Source organism: Anopheles stephensi, chromosome 3 (genome assembly GCF_013141755.1).
Source record: "Anopheles stephensi strain Indian chromosome 3, UCI_ANSTEP_V1.0, whole genome shotgun sequence".
Taxonomy (NCBI): domain Eukaryota; kingdom Metazoa; phylum Arthropoda; class Insecta; order Diptera; family Culicidae; genus Anopheles; species Anopheles stephensi.
Genome location: NC_050203.1, coordinates 53,368,300 through 53,387,257, shown reverse-complemented (window position 1 = coordinate 53,387,257; position 18,958 = coordinate 53,368,300). Strand labels below are relative to the sequence as shown.

General features: G+C 44.0%; 1 protein-coding gene across 3 annotated transcripts in view; it reads right to left on the bottom strand.

Annotated features, from left to right (window-relative positions):
• LOC118513242 (protein O-mannosyl-transferase TMTC2) overlaps positions 1-7,479 on the bottom strand; it is a 179,224-nt gene extending 171,745 nt beyond the window's left edge. Inside the window, exon 1 of one of the 3 annotated variants that reach the window (XM_036058798.1) lies at positions 7,302-7,479. The gene's annotated coding sequence lies outside the window, so the exon portion shown is untranslated. Of the gene's footprint in view, positions 1-7,153; positions 7,279-7,301 lie in introns of those variants that run through there. The other 2 variants (XM_036058799.1, XM_036058800.1) reach the window with 2 other exon arrangements.
• Positions 7,480-18,958: the final 11,479 nt, after the last annotated feature.

Sequence of the window (18,958 nt, the reverse complement as noted above, 5' to 3'; positions counted from 1 at the left end):
AACCACAGCCAGAAACTACTGCATTTCGGGGAAGGTATCGAATTTCGAGGCTCTTGCCGTCCGGAGTTGAAGTTTCGCAGAAGCAAAAAAAAACGTAAAGTCTCTTCCTAGTTGCGATTTCGTCCAGGATGAAACCAGATCATCAAAATGGTTGGCACTTTCTTTTTCGTCACCCTTGCGAACGACGCATCACATTAAAGCAAGCTCCGTTTTCCCGAGAACGAACTTCAAACCGTTCGATACGTTAAACGGAGCGAGCGGAGAAGTCACTTTTTCTTCTGATGAGCAAATAGAGACGAGCCCGGTATAAAACAAAAACCCCCCCAAACTGACAGACGAAACGGACGAAAAACTGGTGTGGATTTCGTTCGGATTGTTGTTTTTCTTTGGCAAAACCACTGATCGACCCTTTTGCCATCCTGCTGAAGCTTTCGTCAGTTCACTCTGGGGTTTTGTGTGAACGGAGGAAAAGTTTTTCCCTGCTGTTGTTTACCGTCGACTTTCTACACTCTGAAAGTTTGGTGTTCTTTCTTTCTTTCCTTTGATGCCATAGCAAAACGGTGTTGAGTCGTAGGAAACGGACTTCGATGAGACGTTGAGCATCGAACGGTTGTGTCCGGTGTTCGTTTCAAGGTGAAACAAGCCCATTGTGGAAACGAATAGAAGACAAAAAAGGCCCGATGAGACTAGGTAAAGAGGAATTATGAAATTGAGATGAAAAACGGACACGAATGTTGAGTTGAAAAAGCATTCGAAATCCTTAAGCTGTGCAATCGTCTTCAACGCGACCGAGTGCTGCGTGGGGGCACTCCGTACATGTCGTCGGCCAGTTTTCGCCAGCGATGGAGAAACGTTTTAATATCACCAAATGAGCCCGATCGAACGGAGGACAAATGCGTGTACTTGCCCGTCCCATGGGACACACCACACCGGAACTAGCACTGCCGCCATTGTGTTTTGCTTGGTTTCTTTACTTGGCTGGCTACTGTTTTTGTTGCGAGGCACAACACCAGTCAGACGGTCATTTGGGACCCCATCCCCAAGTGCTTCCTTAACGCCGCTACCGAAACATGGAAAAGGTTGGGCAACGACAGGCAAACGGAAAAAGTTCGTCTGTCTCATTTCGAGCCACACAGCACGGGTGTGCGCGCCACGTGCTTCACGTCAAATGTGTGAAACGTGTCCATCTTCAATGAGTTTCATTTGGATCGAAACCATCACTGCGGGACGGGGAAAAGGAGGTGGAAACAAAAACGGTTGGAAAACACACGACTGCACGAAACAAAACTGATCCTTTTGTAGCAGCATCCCAAACAAAAAGTAGCTGCGGAAAGCTAAAGCCTTGAAGAAAGACGCCCCAAAAACACAAGGAAAAAAAACAAGGGACAAAACTCCTCGTGCTACAATAAATGAAGGATATTGCGCTTTTCCGTTTCCGTGTTCCGTATTTTTTACGAGGAAAACTAAAGGAAGCTTGTGTGGGTGGAGGGTGGTCGTTTTCACCGACCAGTACCGCGATACGATTCCCACCGGACCGAAAGTGAGTGTGGCAAATTTCTTCTTTGCGGGTTTTTTTTTCTCCATGAAGACGATTTTCCTTTCGCAACCTCCTACGGGGGGAGATTTCCCTCCCCCCACCCCCAAACCAAAAGGACAATACACTAGCATGGTGAAGCTAGTTTTTGTTTTCCTTTCTTTGCGCTTTATGTCAAAACCGGATGCTTCCAAATAGATTGGATTCGCTCAATCGTACCAGCACCAACTGTTGTGATGGAGCAGATAGTGCCGATAGTTTTCGGCTGGGAAGAGTTGGTTGCGAAGTTTATCAATGGCCCCCGAACGTTGTGCTGAAGCCAGGAAGGTTGATGAAGCAATTTCGGCAAAAGATGTGAATATGTTTCATATGGGGAGTTTATTCCTTTCGCTGGTTTTTGTTTGAATAATTTCGAGCTGCACATTGTAGGCAAATTGAGTTTTTTGTTTATAATAATCTCATTGGCATAAGTGGAATGGTTGGAAAGCGATTTTCCAGCGCCTAAATGTATGTAATCGATAAGCTTTGCATTGTTTTTTAAATGAATTAAATGGATTTACAGCTATGCCGTCTCTCATCGCCTAAAGGTATGCAATCTCTTAGCTGTGAGTTCTTTTTGAAATTATTTTCATGAGTTTTCACGATGTTTGCGATACCTGTAATTCGCTCGAAGTAATTAAGGAAGCGCCTTGGCCAATGTAAAATTTGAGAGCCATATTATACCTCTGTCGGTTCGTTTGAATGTGTTCTGTTGACAGTAAAATAACACTTGAGCGTGAATATATACCCAATTTAAGGTTGCTCTGGATCCTTCTTGGGATTAATCAATAGCGCAATTCTTCAAATTTGAATTTGCTTTGTGTTTCACCAGGCTTCAAATTAAACTAAAGGTCCTCTATTTAATTTAAATCACCTCATTATATCACAACTGAACTATACCTCTCAAGCTGCTTGTTGCTAAACTTTTCTAAACTCTACTTTCCCCATCGAGACAGTTCACTTTCTCACATAACCTACACTACAAAAACACCATTCCATTAGAACAGTAGCGGCTCAAAATCAAAGCTCGCTGCGAGTCCCTAATGGGACACTGTCGCGAACCTAATCCAACCGTTTCGTACGATGTACGAGCCGCATCAAGCCAGCACTCAGGAAGCAAGCGAAACGCGTGAGGAAAATGGCTAGCCGTGAACGGTGGGGAAAATTTATACCGTCATAAAATCCTAGCATCGTTTCGCACGAAACCTCCAGATGAGACGGATCCTCCGACGTTGGAACGCCCCAGCCGATCGAGGCATCTCCTTCCCAGAATGTAAATAGTAATAGATGCTCGAAGGCATTGTAGTGCGCTACCACGGCTAGTACGATGCGGGAAAACAAAATGAGAATAGAGTATCATTCACATCCCCAAATCCGTGGAACACTAAAACACGGGCAAAGATTTCCACGCTGTTGGCTTTTTTCCCTTCACTCGCAATCTTTCACCATTGAGTGGATTTGCGATGTCGCGCTTGCAGAATAAAAGTGGAAAAAAAGGAAATAAACTCCAGGATGGAAACAGTTTTCTTCGTACGGCGAAACGATCTTAAGTTTCAAATAACCCACCAAAAAAAATCCCAAGCACACAGATACACAGACGTAGAGAGCAGTAGTGCCTCTCAAAAAGTCGTATCAAGCGAAACTAAATGAACGAAAGTATATCTCAAGTAATGTCGTAGGCCTTTTTTGTTGCTGCTGCTGCTGCTGTGTGCTAAGATTTGCTAGCAGGAATCATAGCACTCGACAGACGGATCAAAGGAAAAATCTTGTGCACAGCGAAGAAGTGCGAACATAATTTTCCCATCCAATCACACACTGCTTCACAAGAGTTCGTGTTTGTGCCTATTGCGCGAATTGTCATTGTTTTTGTTTTGTTTTTGTTTCACTATCACAGGCGCGCGAGAATTCGGCGGAAAACCCGATTCAAATTTCCACCAAAGCCATCACCAGCGAAACAATTCAACTGCCATTGTGCTTTTGCTTCTTTTTTTTTTGTGCTCCATTGCCAACGCAACAAAAGTAAATAAAAGTGAAATAGAATAAAGTAGAGGAAAAGTTCACTTTTATGTGCGCTTGGTTTCTCCGGGGGAGTTGGGGGGATTGGGTTGGTTTGGGGCGAGCCTTATAAATTTATCTCTCAATTGGGAAAGTTTGAAAATTGCAACTGATTTGCGTTTGCACGTGGTACGGGACGGGAGCAGATCAAGCAAGAGCCGGTCGATTCTGTCGCCGGTTTGAAACAAACCATAAAACACACATATAAACACCGATTCTTTCATGCGGGCAAAAGGTGCTTGGGGGATGGTGAGGCCAGGAAGGAGATGGATACCTTGTCTCGAGCTTCCAACCCCACCAGCGCAACATTTCCATACCCAGCCGGGAACGTTGGTTGTCTTTGTTTCGGGCGATGAGCGTAGAGCAAGCCTTTGCCATTATTTGCTCGAAACCAATATAAAATGTGGTACCAGGGCGCTCGGCTGGGATGGTTTTGGTGGGGTCGTGGTGGGCAAAACTTTACCCAACCAACCTGTCTAACAAACGTGGCAAAGGGATGGATGGAAGGAACATCCAGACCCACACCGATGGATACACAAACGCCGCATACAGCCACCTTAGGCTGAGCTTTATTGCGAAACAACGAGTTGCCGGAGTTGAGAGCTGTGTACGTAAGCAGTTTTTAAGTTTTGTTTCGGTTCGAGCGTACAGATTGAATAAGGCCCGGTGTGTGAGTGGCGATGGTTGGGCGAAAAAAATTAAAGTGATTTCTTATATTGCTATATTGCACTTGCGTGAGTGAAATTGATGAAGGCTTCCCTCATAGTGGAACTTGGGAACATTGAAGTTGAAGTTTTTAATATGAGCTCTTGAGGTCCATTCTAAGTTTTGATTAGTGAATTCTTGATGGCTCTCTATAATATATTTCGTTGCTTTCAATTAGCAAGATAATAAAGAAACTGCTTGACTTCAGGCTCCACTAACTTCTCACAGCAATAAATTTGATAATTCATTTGCAGTCCCTGGCGCCATTACTTTTCATTATGAATTAATGGAGCAACACTCATCTCATCACCAAATTCACTTTGACTTTTCCACCCCACCAAAAAAAAAAACAACAAACACAAAAACACAGCAAAACAGATCCGCACTTCATGAGGCACCTCTTTTCCTCGTCAAGTTAATGCTGACTGTATAGTTTCCAGCATCACGAGAGCTCGCTCTCCCAGTTCAACGCAGCCCAAAAAACGAACGGACAAGCATAACCAATTAGGAGGAAAATATCCCGGCACTGTGTTTCCTCCTCCCTGCCGCGTTTCCATGCCCTGTTCCCCTCGATCCGAGGAACGTTCATTTTCTCGCTGATAAACACTTTGCACAACACTTTCCACCTGGACTTCCCTGCACACTTAGTCGTGAGCCGGCACAGTTTGCAGACGTTCAGCCACTTCTGCAAGCCTTCACTTTACGTACCAAGCACACCAAAACAGACACACAAACACTCGCACACACGCGCACATTCGCCTGCCATATTCTGCGTCCGTTCGTGAAGCAAAAAGAGAGCCCTTAAAGAAAGCATTTTATAGCCAACCCGCACTGACGCGGGTAAACGCGTTCGTTGTTGAAGCAAAAAGCGTTTTGCCCCTTGTCGGACGATGCTTTCCGTGGCGCACCGTGAGCATTATGATAGCAAAGCGCTTCCCTCGTGACAGCGTAAACGTGCTGGTTTGAAGTGAAGGACCAAGAAGGGAGAAGGATCCAAGCGAGCAGGGCAGTTGAAGCTAAGGTCGTTAGCTAAAAGGAAACCGATGAACGGTGAAAGACATCTTTAGACTCCAGGGGTCAGCTGAAACCAATCGTTTCAACGCCAATTAAACACACCGCACTCAGCACCGGACGGCTAGTGTCTCCAGCGATCCGAACCGGATCCTGAAGACACTCCAAGTATTCCTCTTTGTAGAACAGAGAATGGAAGAGATTTTTACAGACGTTCTTCCAAAGCATTGCCCCGTAAGGCTTCACCGGAGAAGAGCTACAGCAGTGTCAGAAGGAATGTAAAGCATAAAACAGAAATTCATTCCTTCGACTTCCTTCTGTCCACTTCTGGTCCCAAGTAAAGCGGCCAAGAATTTGTGCATTTCGATTGTTTCAGCTCACAAATGATGCTTTCCAGGGTTTATTTTTTCATGTTTTTTTAGGCTAACACGAACGTGGGGCACAAAAGCACGAAACAAGACCCGAGAAGGATATCCTGTTAAGCAGCATTTTCCGGAGCAGCACTGCGCTGAGATTGGGTCACGCTCCCTAACCTTTCCCAACTCCCGGCACGCCGAAACAAGGGCAGGCCAAGAGTAACGATGCAACTTGGGAAATTAATTAATTTTCAATTTCGATAAAACAGCTGCCTAAAGCACCCGCCCTACGTTCAGCTGCCACTTCCGCAAAAACCCAACGGAACCGTTTCACCGGTGGCACAGTTTTCAATCTTCCATTCCTGCTCGGCCGATAATTTCGGGGTGCCCACGGGTATGGTCTGGGCATGACAGAAAACGCTTTCGTTGGGGGCTGCGGGGGCCAAAGAAAATTGTTGAAGCAGCACATAAATCTTACAATTTCAAGAAAAGCGAAAGGAAACAGCGGTGCCGGGTGCCTGGTGCCACTACGGTGTACGGTACGGGCAAAAGTGTCATCTCGCCCTCGCCTTCAAATGAACGAATCCGGGGAAGCGAAAAGCCCGAACGAAAACGTGGAGGAACAGTCTCATACTCTCCCTCCCCCTTCCAAGCTGCCGCAGTACGCCATCCATTCCGGAAAAACTGCAATCACTTTAATGGAAAAGCAAGATGTTCGTTCGCATTTCGCTGTACGGCGCGCTCCACCGTAAATGGGCAAGATTCATTTCGCATGTTGCTTCTTCGATGGGCCAAAGTAAGTGCGGCGCTCTTTGGTGACAATTTTCGGGTATTTTCTTTTTTTTTTCTTGCGGCATGAGCGTTTTTCCTTCTCTTGCTTTACGATGCTCTTTTGCTATGCGACTAGAGCACGCCTTGGCCCACTGGAAGGCGATGGGAGGGCTTCAGTGGGAAAGGGAAGTATCATAAGGGAATTTGGCCCGTGCTTCCCTCGCCAGCTGACTCAATCCGGGGAAACAAAAAAGTTTAATGTCGATCGGCAGCAGTCTGAGTCCTCCCCTTGGGTGGTGAAATTTGCAAGAAAATGCGAAGAAAATGTGTTTTCCCAACAGCTGTGTGCCACGATGACGACGACGACGACGGTGGCAGCAGTGCCCACGAGAGTGTTTTTTTTTTTCGCCGATATGCAACTTCCTTCCAGAGTTGTGCTGAAGTGCTTTAACGGATGTCCGGTTTGAAGGTGGTCGATGAACAGATGGAAGATTCTACTCGCAAAAATGGTGGAAAATGCATTTTGGTCTGTTATTTTCACGGGGTAACTATTTTCTGAAGAGCAGACGAACTTTAGCGTTGGGCTGATGGTTTTTCGGCAAAACTTCAAACATTTTTTCACTCGTACTGATAATCAGAAATCCAGCTTGTCGTGTTTTGGGATACACTTGCAAATTCAGACCTGAAACTCGCCAGAATGCGCTGGAATGTTTATCTTCCGTGCCCGACATCTACAGTCATCATCGAATGTCGTAGCAACACTTTCGAAAGCAGGCCCCGAATTCTTTCCAGTCACATTTCGTTTGAAAATAATCACACCTAGCACCAACCTAGCTTCCAAAACACTTTCGGCACGTCCGAATTCTTCCGCATCTCACCCCGAAACGGTGGAAAAACGGTGGTTTTTCCTTTTCCCTGCTTTTCAGGTGGTGTAGATACAGCTCTACGCTATTGTCAACGCGACGCGCATAAAAACCATCATCCTTTCGGTGTAAGGATTCGGTGGAAACTAAATCCGAACGGGTGGCCGAACGTTTGCTTTAAATGAAACATTCAACACCGGGACGGACCGGGCACTCACCAGCCGGTCACTCATTTTCCTAATCCCGATAATTTTAAGGCGATGCTTTCCTTTACAATCATACATTTTTGGTAGAAAAGAATGTCCCAAAACGAGCATGGAAAAGTGAGCGAGTGGGAGAGTGAGTGACGGTGTTTTCGAAGTTCGAAAAGTCACTCTCCGAGAGTGCGCATGCGCTTCCGTTTGTGTGTGACACGTGAACGCGACGCGAGATCCCCGAAGGGATTTCCATTCGAGTTTTCATCGCCCCGTTTTCACCACACCGACCGACTGACCGACCGACCGTGTGTATGCATGTGTCGGTGTGTGCTTTGTGTTTTGCAGTGGTGAAAATGTACCGAGTGGTGAGTAGAGTGCCGGGTATTCCTTACCTTGCTGCATGACAAACGTGATGAGAAACGGAGGGCGCGCGAAGGTGGTAAATGTTGATTATTGCAACAGACCTCTTATCGTGGTCATTGTTTTGTCATCCCGAGTAACATCGCTCTCTCACTCTCTCTCTCTCTCTTACTCATTCGCTCGCGCTCTTCTCATCAGCAGTAACATGAACTCTCACTACATTCGGCTGTCGTTCATCTTCAGCTGTAAAATCGCACAATTTAAAACTGACAACATTGGGAAAATCATGCTCACTACTTCGAAGAACAGTCGCATCTCTGCCGTTTGCTATTCTCACGCTCGAGCAGAATATGCTGGTGCGAGCCGTTCACCCAAAACGACCGAATGGGAGTCATCGGTAGAATGTTTGTTTTCCTACTCCGACGACCGTGCTCCCGTTCCATCCTGGAGTTGGGTGATTTTTCTCACGCTGGTGACAAGATTTTCCACGAGTTGCTCCACCACACCCGACCGGTCTTTGGTGGGTGGGTGGTAGGTGTCGTTGGCTGCGAAGAGAAAATTAACTGAGAAATAAAAGGAAGGTATATGTAGGTGTTGCGTTTTCTTTGCTGGTACAATCGTTTTCCGCTAGAGGGTGCTGTACGGATGCTGCGAAGGATTCTACGCGATTCGGGGCGTTGGGTTTGAATGGTTTTAACTGAAAAGTTTGAATGCAAAATTTTGTTGAATATTTTGTTATTAAAAAGTATACCAATATTTGCCCGTCCGAAAGTAAATATAGACTTTGGTTACCAGCAAAGAATTCTTCAAAATGTTAAAGGATTTGAAACCAAAAAAAAATACATGCTTTCAATATTATTTGATCAATTTGAAAGAACTCCAGATCTACGATGATTTCAAGCACTATTCAATTTGTCGTATTTACTTTATCAATTTTTTTTGAGGATCATATTGGATAACCCTCTGCTTTTCTTTTTGCTCAAAAAAGTACTGGACGTTTCATACGCAGAATTAACTTTTTCTTCTTAGACCTTCGGTTTAGGAGTCCTCAAGTGTCTTGAAAAGTCTTTGACAGTTATTTCTGGTTTTCATGACATGATGTAGCTCCATGCCTAGTAGTGGCCAAATAGTACGAAGAAAAGTTATCTCAAATTAAGGAATTTTAGGTCTAAGAAGTGGTCAAATGACTTCATTGGTCATCTACTAATCTTTTTTTTTTCTTTTGTACTCATCAACACCATCATTCTATATCAAGGCTTTTTTGCAAGGCCTCTTCTGAACGTGGGTTAAACAGAAACAAGTCAAACGCCTTTAAGTTGTACGGCTCTATTTTCTAATAACATTTTGAGCCCTCCTATGTGGAATCCGTTAAAAAGGTATACACGAGGAAAAAATAGGAAGTTTGTATGTAATGAACACAATCACCAATCTTCAATCATCTAATACCACTTTCTACTTTACTAATTTCTATGGACACCGGCATAGTTTTTGTTACGATCGCCATCTGCACTTTGGGATTCCAAATCGTTCAATTGATTGTTAATTGTACGCAAATGACCTAGCCCAGCGCTTTTTCGTATTTCTACAATGGACCTTTTAACCATCTTTAATCTGTGTCTGAGACTTTAAATTGTGGCCGAAGGTTTGTATATGTTTGTTCACAGTTCATATTATTGATTGAGATTAGAACCACTAACTTTAGACATAATTTTGTAATAATTAGTGGTTTAAAGAATTGAAGCAACATCGTTGATTTATTTGTGGTCATAAAAGATTTTTGTTTAGCAATGCGGCCAGGCCGTTGTTTATGAATAAAAAACAAAAAAAAAAGGATTTTTGTTAAACTAGCTAGCTTTAAAAAGTTATAAATAATTTTAAAAACTTCAATAACTTTGAAGTTTAAAGTAGTTTTGAGCTAACTCAATTAAAATGGTTCATTAGTAACACTAGGGTAATAATGAATTTGAAAACATTTCTACTCAACTATTGAGATGTTTCCAAAGTGCAAGCCAAGGACAATTTAACCAATCACACCACTCACAGCGACACTTATCCTCACAGCTTTGAACATTCTCATTCGATTCGTTTTGTAAATATCTCACTGTTTTTTTCCAATTCAACTACCGGCTACCAGACAGCTAACAAGGCCTGAAATTGCACCTATCGTTTGCCCATCGGTTTAATTTAATTAAAACAACTTCCCGTCCTATCCAACTGGACAGTGGAACAAAAAAAAGCCCCAGCCCTATCCACTGTGTCGAAGAAGAGTAAAACAAGAACTAGCTCCAATCCGTTTACCAGTTCGTCGACTTTGGCGCATCAGCGGGCTATGCATTTTGTCGATTCAGCTGGCATTAGCGGTAGGACGGTGAAAATGGAATTAGGAGCTCAAACAAACAAAAACTAAAAAATAAACGAACTAACCATCACATACTCGGAAAAACCTCGAACGAAACGAACTCCTCGATCGTTTTGGTGAAGGAAAGACTCACAGACTCCCTTCGAAAAGTCGTGGAACTTCGGCTGATGAAAGAGCGATTCCTTTAATCACCACACATTCCATTTAATTGCTTTATAAATTCAGCATGAAATTTCGATGCAAGTCGCACGGTCGGTGAAAACGGGCCCACTCGTACCAAGATTCAAATGGAAGCTGTGAAAAGTGGAAAGAGCTTATAGAAAAAAATCCCCCTCCGAAACCGCCTAGCACGAATGGACGGTGGCCAAACAGGAAATGAGATTTTCATACGAGTTCGCGTGCCTGGAACGGCAATGGTAATGCGTTGAGCATGGCAGAAACCTTTCGGTGTAGTTATCGTTCGAGAAGTTCTGAGAGCACTGGCGCAGGTATAAATATTATTTTTATGTGTTTTCAGTACGAAACCCTATAGCTTTTTATAGTGGGGTTTGCATTTTCTTGTTGTTTTAAACAAAAACCGCCTGAAAAATTAATGTGCTCTTTAAACAAACACCCACGGTTCGTATGCGAACAGAGAGGAGAGCGAAAAAAAAAACGGAGCTAAAATATTCCAAATGTCAGCCACTCTCCACGGCCCAATCAAAACCGGATCCGGGTGAGATTAACGGGTTACATGATCCTTTTCTGAATTTTATATTGCCTGCATGGTGAAGATGAAGGGATGTGAGGTGGGTGCAACGGGGAGAAGAAAAAGGAATGCCTGCATACATTCCCCCGTTCGGACCACTTTCCGTACGGCGAGGTCAGCAAAATACTACAAACGGAGCTCATTTTCACTGGCATCATTAGTACTGCGTTTTCGGGTGCCGTCATGGGACTGGCAGGTTTGTAGGAAGGAAAAGGTACAGAATGAAGGAAAATGAACCCACCCCAAACCCCAGTGCGGCGATTGGTCCATCCAGCCATCGAAAAAGGCTTTCTTCCACTGCTCAGATTGGGTGTAATTTCAAACCCAGAGCAAATTAAAATTGTGATTTTTTCCTCCTATCAGCGTTCCTTCACCTGCATGGGATCTTGTACCTCTGGCTTGAATGAGTGTGCACGTATTTTTTCTTCTATTATTTTTATTAAACACACTCACACACACACATACGCGCTCACAAAATTCCAGCAAGTATGCGAAAGCAAGTCCTTTTTTTCGCGCCGCATTTTGTTTGTTCCCGGCTTCATGAGCGACTACATTCCGGGGCAGAATTTCAAACTGATGCAGAAATAACACAAGTACTTGATGGGTGGAGCTGGGTGGTGGAATTCGCTTTTTTCTTCCTTCTCCTTCATAGAACAAGTGTGCATTTTTATTACACATGCTGTCAAATTAGAGCCCTTGCCAGGGAAAAATGCCGTAAAGGTACTGCTATCACCGGTGTAACGTAAGCTGGCACCACCACCGTTGGCAGCTATTCTTGATAATTAACGGGAAAATGGTATGGAAGCTCGCACTTAGATTACATTACACTGTCCCACGGTAATAAGAAGCAAGGCCCTCATCACGGGTGCTGCTCGTGTGGGGATTGTTATACAAAAAAAAACAAGGTTTCAATATTTAGTAGCAAGCTAATTGCACGCAGAAAGATAATTAAAAGTAAAGGTGTGCTTTTCTCTTGGTTCGTTTAATTTTTAGTAATTTGCTTGCGAGCGCAAGGTTATTAGTTCTGAAAGTTTGAGTATGTTTCAACTGTATTGTAGACCTGTTTATTCCTTTTTTAGAGATTTGGTGCTGACCCCGCAAAAGATGCTAGCTTGTCTTGATTGACTTTGTGTAGTCTCGACCGGACTGTTGCCCCGTATTAGGGATTGATATAATCAATAAAACCAAAGACGCCATCCAAGCAAGCCAAATTTCATAGTTCTAGTGTCAAAGAAAAGAAGATCAGTTGATCGGCTTCATATAAACCATAAAAGTTATCGAACTTAAATTATCAGATTCAATGTTTCAACGTGACATTATTTTTTATGTTATTATTTATTCTTATTAACAAATTTATTTTAATTTATTTGTTAAGATATTCTTTCCTGTTATTTGATACTGTTTTAGTTTTGTACGACACATCAAGCAGTTAGGTCTCAGTTTGTTTACGATGACATTTGGATGAGTTATGATTATGTATAAGGGTGGCTCAGTAGTAAATGCGACAGCGGTTCCGGTCTTCACACCGCAGGACTTGGGTTCAAATTCCCTCCGGACCGTTCTCTCTCAGTGAGGATAGTCAGTCACTATGCGGTAAGAACAAGTCTACTATGCCAGGAATGGCAGGCATAACCTATGAGGTCGTTAGGCAAAGAATGAAGAAGAAGTCAATCATACAACCGACTTGTGACCAGCCATTGAAGCCTTCAGGCTTTGGTCACATTCAGAATATCTGGAACATTAATCAGCTAAACTAGCTCGTGATTTACTCTCATTTTTTACACGCTCTGCTCGTACTCACCACCAAAGATATTTCTTAGCATCGGTGGCTCTGAAATGGCGAGTGAATTGGCGTCCTTTGTCAGGATATTCTAAAATTCGTGTCCCTAGAGAGCTTCCGGATGTATCAGAATGCATATCATACATTTCGAGTGTTCCACAGGTCTTCTGGATTCGCCTGGCCAATGCGTCGTCCAATTTCGAAGATAACGTTGTTATCTGTAGTTACGATCGTACCGCGTGACAAAACGCGTCTATCACCTCGAGATCATCGCCGTCAATTGATACCATGCTTCCGTTCCATGCCTACTCAGTCACGGTCAGAGTCTTGTCTTCATCAAATTGATCCTCTATCCAATCCTATGAACTTCGCATTTCGGCCGAGTTGGAACGCTTCGCATTCCACCGCAAAAGTTCGTCTGATGTCAATATTATTTAAGAAGCCAACAAAAATTGAGAGATCAGGAGAACATCTTACCACGGATATTGACTGCGAATGACACCTTCCAGAGCAACAGCAAAAGAACAGTCTGTCACCAGTCTGAACCAATGAGTCCCCTAAGATTCGAACGATTCCGACCGCATGTTCGTAACTCTCACGCTGATCTGCTCTCCGCCCATTGTGGCCCTCAACAACCATTCCAGCTTGCTAGGGAATCCGTACTGTTGAATGGAGTTCCATTTTTCAGCCCGATATATGGTATCATAGTCCACTTAGAAGTCAATGAACAGGTGCGTGGGTATCTGACACTCCTGATCCCAAAGATCAAAAATTTCTATAAAAAAAAAACTTTCTGGTGGCCAATGTCTTGAAAACTTTCTTATTATTAAAAATGTATATTCTCCATTAGGAATATCCTTGCAATATTAAAAATATTTTATATGCTGCAAAGAGAAATATGGCCAGAACTGTTGAATAAAAGTCAAATAAATCAGATGTACACAACTACGTTACACTTATCACTTTTTTTAAAAGGTACTTACCATTAAATGTTTTGGGGTTTTAATATTATTCCTGAATTGTTTCTTGGTTACGGTTTCGTTTAAACTATAATTAGATTTTTTTTATTGGATTTTTTTTCCATAAAAGTAATAATTAAAGCCAAATATTATAGAGTTCATTTCACGAAAAAAGTACAAAAATGGTGAATACAATTATAGTACATTGAATATTCACCAATAAAAGGTCGTTTTTACAAAAAGGAAAACCATTCTTTCGCCAACACTCTCCCACTCATTTGAATTTAAAATTAATTCGTTGCAAACCACCTAAACCTTGAAAACACCATACTTGACAACCTACTCATTTATTTTCTGCTTTCAATCATACAGAAAATCTGCAAGTTTCATAGTGTTGGCGCCTATAGTCCCGAAGCACGGCCTATTCATGTTTATCATAGCGCCCATTTTACATCATAAACTAGCCCATCAAACAATGGGCCTCAACTCACACACACAGATGCACATCCACCTCTAGCCTGACCCTTTTTGGGGGCCTTTTGGTTGAAAATTTAAGTGCTCCGAGGTCACCTACCTCGAAACAGCATCCTCTTTCCACCCGTTTCGAGCGCCCAGCACCATGCCGAGCAACAATTTTACACTATCGGCATCGGTTTCAAAACTCATTACCACAATCTTTTTGAAGATTTATGAAATTTTAACTAGTTTTACACCAGATCAACCAGCCGGAAGTATCTTTGACACAAACTTAAACGAAACACGCAAAACTTTTCCATCGTCGGAGGTTTTCGGGGCTGGTGGCACTAGCTGTGCCGAGCGAAAGGCATGGGTGTGAAGCCGATGAACCTGGGCTCTCCATTTTCGGTCCACACGTGTCTGGGTGTGTGAGTTTGTGTGTGTTGGCTTCATCCTCCTGATGCTCGTTAACGATTCAAAGGGGTGTATGTATGCAGCCCAGCGCTATCCAGTAGACACGCAAGATGATTGAGCACATGCACCATCCGCAGCCAGCACCGTACCAGGCAGCACTGTGGTGGATGTGATGCAGCACCATTAAAATGTATAACATCTCACATCCTGCCAGCGAACGAAACGAGCGTACGAACAGCTTCCGGCTTGGGAGTGACTTTTTTGAGTGCGGGACCGCACGCTAAGACCCGGCAGGGCACACTCAGTAATCCTCAGTAATCCAGTAGAAAATTGGGTGCTTGGCGAAGGGCCACGCTGGAAGAAGCAGCACCGGAAAATAACCAAACGCAGTGTCTCAACAACCTCGGCTTGGTTGCTATCGGGTGGTGTTGCTTGTTGGTACCTGGCGGCGCAGAAGAAGCAAGATTAAGCCAAAACAAATTAATATGGAATCACTCGTGTTCCCTTGATCTTGGTACACAGCCATGCTCACCAGCCAAACACTCACAAGCCATCCACAGTTTAACGCTACAAACGCTTCGTGTAGCCCCAAAGTTGTTTAATTAACACTTGCTATCTTTATAAATATTTCACCGTTTTCTTTTCACATCAACGTCTCTAGGAATAGATTATCTACGGAAACGATGATGCTGGGATGGGCAGGATGGGATGGAATTCGATAAAGATGACACACCGACCGCATTCTCCAACGGTTCACCACAACACACCTGTCTGCCTGTTTCCTCAGCAACCCGTTCACCCGTTCCTTTTCCTTCTGCTCCGCCTAAATCTTTCACCGTGTAAGATCATCTCGATTACCACGGGTCGAACTGTCGGGTGGTGCTGTGGTGCGTACACCCGATGAATAGTTAATTGATATGCCACCGGGCACCGGGGTCCGGTGTATCAGGTCGTACCAGGAACCGCATTATGTCGACCTGGTGCGGCTGCCGACCACGGGACAACCGGCTGTAAGATGATGAAGTTACTAAGCCGGCAGGCTTGTTGATCGTGACGTTCCATGGGGATGAATAATTTCTGCCCCCAGGTCGGGTGACTCTTGACTCTTTTCGGGTTTTCGGACGGAAAGAGTTTGGTTTGAAGTGCAAAAAGTGGATTAATATTAATGGAAGATTTTGGAGCCGGTCGTGTGATTGTAATGGCGTGTTTGAAAACTGTCCTTGAAGGACCGTATCCAGAACAATGCTTGAAAGGACGTCCTGTTCTTAATGGAAGCATTATTCATAAATTTGGTCGAGTAATCAGGAAGAAAGACTTTTGGGAAACGACTTTCATCTCCTTGCAATTAACGTGAGTCCAATAGTTTTTTCTTCTATATTTTAACATTTTTATTTTATTTTTTCATACTGCTATGGATGGTAACCAGTCCAGCATTTGGTAAACCTATATAAATAGCATTCAGTTTTCAAAGGTTGTCGTCGAGGCCGGTAAAGTCCGAACCACACCTCCTCGTAGCGACGACCGAGATTGAACTTATCGATTGCTTGGTGTACCAGGCATCTGAACAAAGTACCCCTTTCATGCTAACAGTGGCAGCTAAAATGCAGAAGAAGAAGTCACCATGTAGCGTTTTCTTGTAGCTGTCGGACCACCAAATTGTCTGCATGCAGCTATCAATTGTTCTTGATGGTGACTACGAAAGTATTTATTGCATCTCTTTATCTGAGGCTCATGGAAGACGACGGTTAGGTTGATTTGGATAGACTCTTATAATAGAAGAAGAGGAATCCAACTGGTTGCAACTCTATTCTAGTGCTCAAGAGCTGCCTTTATGGTTGAGAGTTTTCTAGTCTAGGATAAATAGATGACTGTCGACTGTTAGTTAGACTACTTTGACCAATTAAAACGCAAAAGGGTTTATCTCAAAACATTTACTCGTATGAATCTTTCTCGCGCTGACGATCCTGGATAAAACGCATACCGACCGAACTGAAGAGACGACAAATTTAGATCAAAGAGTCACCCGAGCCAAAAGAGGTTCGTGTCTCCGTGACTGAGAGCTTTGCCCGAGATCGTAACGATAAAGATGCCATATAAAGATGTTCTGACTAAAGGAGTACGTGATAATCGATGGTACAGTTGCAGATTCCATCGATGAAGTCTCAGGCCTATGCAAACTATGCTCGCACACTCCATCAACGATCGAAACAGAGAATAGTATAAAGACTTAATGCAAAGATGATCACGGAACTTCTGCGTCTTGCTTGTCACCAGTGTTAGCAATTGTTTGCACCTTGCCACAACTTTAACTTGTTTCTTGAGAAACAGCTTCGTCTTAACAAACACGCCTTGATCTGGCTTGTAATAAATAGACATCGTGGTGGCTTGTTTGTCGGATGCTTCGGTGTCCTGGAACTGAAGATAGGCTTACCTTCAAAATTGTCAGCTGACGATGCACGATCATGGTTGAGCGCCCAAGACGGACGATCCAGGATCGCATGCATATAGGAGTCAAAGTTCAAATCAATACCGAACAGTCAAGAGGAAAAGCCGATTCAAAGGTTTTGTAAATGCTGTACCGTTGTGCCCCGTTTTGTCTATCGAAATAAGTAATCAAAACAGTTTCATAAGCATGAAATAATGCAGAGCACAATAAGGTTAAAGTTTCCGATATTATCCTAGGCAAGTTGCCTTTTTGTCTATAACAGACGATACTTTTCCTCCGTTAAGATTTCCTCCTGAAGGAATAATAAAAAAGTCGATTGTCGAAACAGGACGCCTCTCGACAACTAAGGCCTCAACTATGCCTCAATTTACAATGAATCATTACCATGATGGCTGTGAGAGATCTTCTATATCTTGACGAAAATGTCCGAAGTACTGCGAATCATTCTTGTAGGTCTTTGTGATTGTAGTGCTTTTTGTAGTTCGGGATAACCAGACTTCCAGTGGCTTCCAAACGTTACTTACAGTTGCGCAAGTGCAAGCACGCCTTCGTTTTGTGGCCTAATAATATAGTAAGCAAACTACAGAAGTAGAATCAGAATTTCCAGTGTTTTATGATCTAAAACTTGATTTAATTTTTAAAAGAGAAGCTTCAAACTCCATTGTCGTTTGGTTCATAAAAATCTGACAACCGCGACCGTAAATCAAGCATTTGTTCAACACCATCGAAACCGATTTCGTTCACGCTTTTGCAGACGGTGTTGCACCATCCATAATCATCGCGATACCTCTTAACATTTGTTTGCGTTTCTTGTGACATTTGTTTGTTCCTCGCCATCATCGACATAAGGACAACCGAGGAACCCACTTCCACCACCCGCATGCCCATTTTAAAGAGCTTTCGCTGCTGTTTATTTGCTTTGGAAAATGAAAACAAACTCGATCACGACGGAACCCGCTACGGCGGCGAAATCTTGTGCCCCATCGGAAAATGGGAAAGGGTCGCTGGTAGACTTTCCGTGGGCGATAAATAATTTAGTCGTTTAATTAAACAACCTTCTCCGGGTGCATAAGTAATTAGAACAAATGAGCCGTGGCGACGATATCGCTTCCCGGCCCGAACCGTACTCCGGTGTGTGTGCGCGCTCCAGTTACGAAGGCGCCGAATGACAACGCAAGCGAACGAAGAAAACGACCTCGAAACATGGCCGGTCTGATGCCTTGGGGCGGGTTGAGTGCACCACCACCTTACAGCGCACGAAGGGCTCGGTTCGGTGCGCCACCAGCTCTGCGGTGAGAAATGACATCATTCCGGGTCGGTTAAGGAACCATGAGGAAGGGCTGGTGGTCGAAGGGCGGAGGATGAAAAATGTCATCTCCCACCCGGAGGGTTTTCCGCTCGGTACGAAGGACGCCTTCCGGGTTTCACGCAGCCAACGGAATGACGTGGTAAATATGGCCGCCATGTCCTTTTCGACCTGCGTTCCGTTGACGCAGGATGTGCGTGCCTACCGGAAACCGAAGTGAAATCTTTGCGCCTTTTCCCTTTTGCGACGCGGGATTTCCCGGTAAACGGGGTTTCCGTTTTCAGGCTTCCTTTACCGCGCCTCGCGTGCACCCCCCCCCCCCCCCCCCCCTTCCACCACCTGTCACTGTCAGTTTTGTTTTCCACACCAACGGCACCCGCACGAACCGGGGCTGGGGACTGAAGTGAGGAAAACCCCATTATCAAGCACACTCCACAGAAGCGAGGGCGCAAGATGTCTCCCACAATTGGACCGTGACACCGGTTGCCCAGTGCCCGGAAAGATGCAGCAAACAACAAGCAAGCAAGCAAGCAAACAAAAAATTGGGAAAACCGTACGAACCGCGGGTCCTCGAGAAAAATGTAATTTATGCCTAACGC